Raw genomic sequence first — 4,531 nt, 5'->3', positions numbered from 1 at the left:
TTTACATTTTGTATGTCACCAACGAAACAGTTGAATATTGTTTGTGTAGTTATGATATAGTAAAATACATCTAGGTCATCATGACATTACCAAACTTATTTTACAATGTTTGACAATGTATTGACACATATCTAATTAATAAATAGAAATGCCATGTGAAATGCAAAAATATAAATAATACAAACATTTCCTGATGTACAAATACCCTAAAGTACTGTCAAAAAGGAGTGAAATTCGTTTAAGCGGAACGCATGGACATTTACCGTACATTAATATAATGACCTCCCACGTAAGTCACCCTGACCCCCTGCAGGATGATACGTCACAACCAATTGCTTCAATTGACTATTGGATTAATGCCTTTCTATTCCAATTCCTTGTCCTGTGAGCTACAGACTACAACGATAGCGAAATGGACACCACAAACAGGCATTTGTTGCCTGGAAGAACAAAGCACTCTTAGCTTCTGTAAAACAGTTACAGATCGGAAGTTAAAGTGGATAAAGAGTGGGTAACAAGGATTAAGACCAGACGCCGTTTGATCAGATATCCGTGAACTTGTCTGTGCAAACACATCTGTACTTTTAGTTAACTGGCGTCATCAAAAGGATAATACATTGTCAAATATATATATCGCCTGACAGTTTTTGTTTTTAAAATATGGAAATGTTACGACATCGTCAATGTATATATACAAAATATGAAGTCAAAAGCTTGTATGAAAAGACAAAAACAGGAAATGTGGACGTTATAGGAACCAAGAAGGTACAAATGTAACAGGAAATGAGGACGTGTCAATACAAAAGAAGTGACGTCACAAAAATCGTTGAAACGAAACCAGGTGTTCCAAGAAGGTAAGCGTTCCGATTTCACAATTGTATATTTCATGGACTAAAATATTATAGAATGACGCTCTCAGTATGTTATACAGACATTACTAATTGTTTATCATTTTTAGGTATGGATATATGGCAAATAAACGTGATCATAGAATTCAGAGTTCGGGAGCCTTGACAAGTGTCAGAAACTCAGTCGGGTATAGAGTTTGGAGTCAGAACCTCGGCGAGTGTCAATTCAATGATCTAAATTCTAAATTCGAAGGTATAAATTCCATATCTACTTTTCACTAGCCCTCAAAAACTGGGTCACGGGTTCGAGGCCTACGTAGAGCAGTCGCCATTTACTATTTGCAGGTTGGTGTTTTTTTCTCTCCAGGTACTCCGGCATTCCTCCACCACCAAAACCTGACACGTCCTTAAATGACCATAGCTGTTTATAGGAAGTAAAGCACAATCAAACCAGACCTCTTAACACTGTTGAAAAGTACACAAATACATCTATCATATGATTTTAAAAGGAAAATGTTAGATAATCGGGATCGGTAGGGAATACATTTAAGAGCCATCAATGCTCTTTATTAAACATGGACTAATTCAAATTAAACTTTCTCTTTTTTCTGAAACAATTATTATAAAACATATACTTATATATTACGTATCCTTGCAGCGACGTGACACGAATTTATTGCAATATCAAAGTACAGTACTTATTTTTACGTTTACGGAAATAACCAACGGTTCCCAATTGCCCGATTTCCTTCTACATTAAGACCCCATGCGCGCTAACATTTGAGCCAGCAAGAAGGTTGGTATACGCTGGTAAAGCTTGTTTTGTAATTTTTGTATAGATATAAAATGTTAGATTTTAAAATAACTGACCGCAAATCGTATTTTAAGTGTAGCCACGGTGTAAAAGTCAAACTTAAAAGTGCTGCTCCGTGGGAACGACACCAAAATTGAAACTTTTAATATTCAACGCTGAACTAACAATCCTTCATTGTAAAGCAACGTATCGTCGGAGGGGTAACGATATCAACTAATCACATTAGGTGCCTTTGAATAATATTTATGTAACAGAATAAAAAAGAAATATATATTACAAAATAACAGTTTGATTTTTAACAATTTACGTCACTGTAAAGTACACAATTTATAGGGCGTGGCTGTTCGGGTACGTGTATATGTGTCATTACTAGGTAAATGAGAAAATAACATTTTACAAAACCGCCGTCATTGTGTGGTAAGCTGTTACTGGACGGTACGTTAGCGCCTGTTTAATGTGTTACATCAACGCTGCACTGTGTGCACCTGTATAGTGTATATAACGAGAAAGTAATACTGCAACTTGGCATCGTGTAGTAATCTCCCAGGACCGACAGCTTGATATCAGGGATACATAAAGGTGGCCGCTTTCTTTGTAAACGGATTATCTTTTGTAATGACTTCTCCAAAGGTATGTAAATCAATTGGAGCAACGGTATGTAGCCAGAAACATGTATATATGATATGTTAGGACAAAATACCTATCAAATATCGCTAGTTTTCTATTCTTTATTACAAAAGGTTTATATACTTAACCGTTAAGATTAATAACTTTTGATTCTCTATGATACAGGGAAACGATATAAACAAATATACTTTAATTTGAAACAATTAATTTGAAACACCTCTATGCCAGGTGTTATTTGCATGTATATGAAGATATAACGATATACAGAAAAAAAGCTGTATACTAAACGGACTATCGACACCAACAAGTCATCCAGAAACAGACCGTAGTATAAACGGATCATCAACGAAACAAGGTCTAATGGGGATAAAACGGTAGGTTTGACGGACCATAGAAAAGTAAGGTCTAATGGGGACAAAACGGTAGGTTTGGCGGACCATAAAAAAGTAAGGTCTAACAGGGACAAAACGGTATTCTTGGCGGACCATAAAAAAGTAAGGTCTAATGGGGACAAAACGGTAGGTTTGGCGGACCATAAAAAAGGAAGGTCTAACAGGGACTAAACGGTAGGTTTGGCGGACCATAAAAAAGGAAGGTCTAACAGGGACTAAACGGTAATCTTGGCGGACGATTAAAAAAGAAATGTCTAACAGGGACTAAACGGTAGTCTTGGCGGGCCATAAAAAAGTAAGGTCTAACAGGGACAAAACGGTAGGCTTGGCGGACCATAAAAAAGCAAGGTCTAACAGGGACTAAACGGTAATCTTGGCGGACGATTAAAAAAGAAATGTCTAACAGGGACTAAACGGTAGTCTTGGCGGACGATTAAAAAAGAAAAGTCTAACAGGGACTAAACGGTAGTCTTGGCGGACCATAAAAAAGAAAGGTCTAATGGGGACAAAACGGTAGGTTTGGCGGACCATAAAGAAGTAAGGTCTAACAGGGACAAAACGGTAGGGTTGGCGGACCATAAAAAAGGAAGGTCTAATGGGGACAAAACGGTAGGTATGGCGGACCATAAAAAAGTAAGGTCTAACAGGGACTAAACGGTAATCTTGGCGGACGATTAAAAAAGAAATGTCTAACAGGGACTAAACGGTAGTCTTGGCGGACGATTAAAAAAGAAAGGTCTAACAGGGACTAAACGGTAGTCTTGGCGGACGATTAAAAAAGAAAAGTCTAACAGGGACTAAACGGTAGTCTTGGCGGACCATTAAAAATATAGGGTCACACAGAACCAAACGGCACTCTTGTCGGACCATAGACAAGTGAGGTCTAACAGAAACTAAACGGCAGTCTTGTCGGACCATAGACAAGTGAGGTCTAACAGAAACTAAACGGTAGTCTTGTCGGACCATAGACAAATAAGGTCTATCAGGGACTAAACGGTAGTCTTGTCGGACCATAAACAAATAAGGTCTAACAGGGACTTAACGATAGTCTTGGCGGAACATAAACTAAATAAGGTCTAACAGGGACTAAACGATAGTCTTGGCGGACCATTAAAAGTATAGGGTCACACAGAACCAAACGGCAGTCTTGGCGGACCATTAAAAATATAGGGTCACACAGAACCAAACGGCAGTCTTGTCGGACCATAGACAAGTGAGGTCTAACAGAAACTAAACGGTAGTCTTGGCGGACCATAGACAAATAAGGTCTATCAGGGACTAAACGATAGTCTTGTCGGACCATAGACAAATAAGGTCTAACAGGGACTAAACGATAGTCTTGGCGGACCATAAAATAAACAAGCATACTGAGTTTTGCTAAAGCAATACATGTCCCCTACCGGGCCCGCTAGCTACTACACTTAGTCTGGGAGCCAACTGCCATTTTTCCCCTTAACCTTGCATTGTTGTATTAAGTTTTTTTCACTGTTGATTTTGGTAGCCAAGGGTCTCTATTTTCAGAAACTGCTTGATGACATGTTGTCACCCTTGAGCAATTTGAGAAATTCAAGATGGCGTCCAAGATGGCCGCCATTACATATAAATGACCATAACTCCCTACCTGTTCATCATAGGAAGGTGATTTTTGTCTCTATACCTAGGTTTTAGGGGTCAAGCTATCCATTAGAACTAAGTATTATGTTAATATCGTATTACATAATGGTAATTTCCAAGATGGCTGCCAAGATGGCCGCCATTACCTATAAATGACCATAACTCCCTACCTATTCACCTTAGGAAGGTGATTTTTGTCTCTATACCTACTAGGTTTTAGGGGTCAAGCTATCCAT

The 4,531-nt window shown here is 38.4% G+C and overlaps 1 protein-coding gene across 3 annotated transcripts in view; it reads left to right on the top strand.

Moving 5' to 3' along the window:
• The first annotated feature begins 405 nt into the window (after positions 1-405).
• Positions 406-4,531, top strand: part of LOC110463646 — a 29,947-nt gene continuing 25,821 nt past the window's right edge. For 2 of the 3 annotated variants that reach the window (XM_021518434.1, XM_021518433.1), the window contains exon 1: positions 406-854. The gene's annotated coding sequence lies outside the window, so the exon portion shown is untranslated. Of the gene's footprint in view, positions 855-2,206; positions 2,293-4,531 lie in introns of those variants that run through there. The other variant, XM_021518436.1, reaches the window with a different exon arrangement.

Source organism: Mizuhopecten yessoensis, unplaced genomic scaffold, assembly GCF_002113885.1.
Source record: "Mizuhopecten yessoensis strain PY_sf001 unplaced genomic scaffold, ASM211388v2 scaffold10919, whole genome shotgun sequence".
Classification (NCBI taxonomy): domain Eukaryota; kingdom Metazoa; phylum Mollusca; class Bivalvia; order Pectinida; family Pectinidae; genus Mizuhopecten; species Mizuhopecten yessoensis.
The sequence above is the reverse complement of the archived record's forward strand: the minus strand, read 5'-3'. Positions and strand labels throughout refer to the sequence as shown.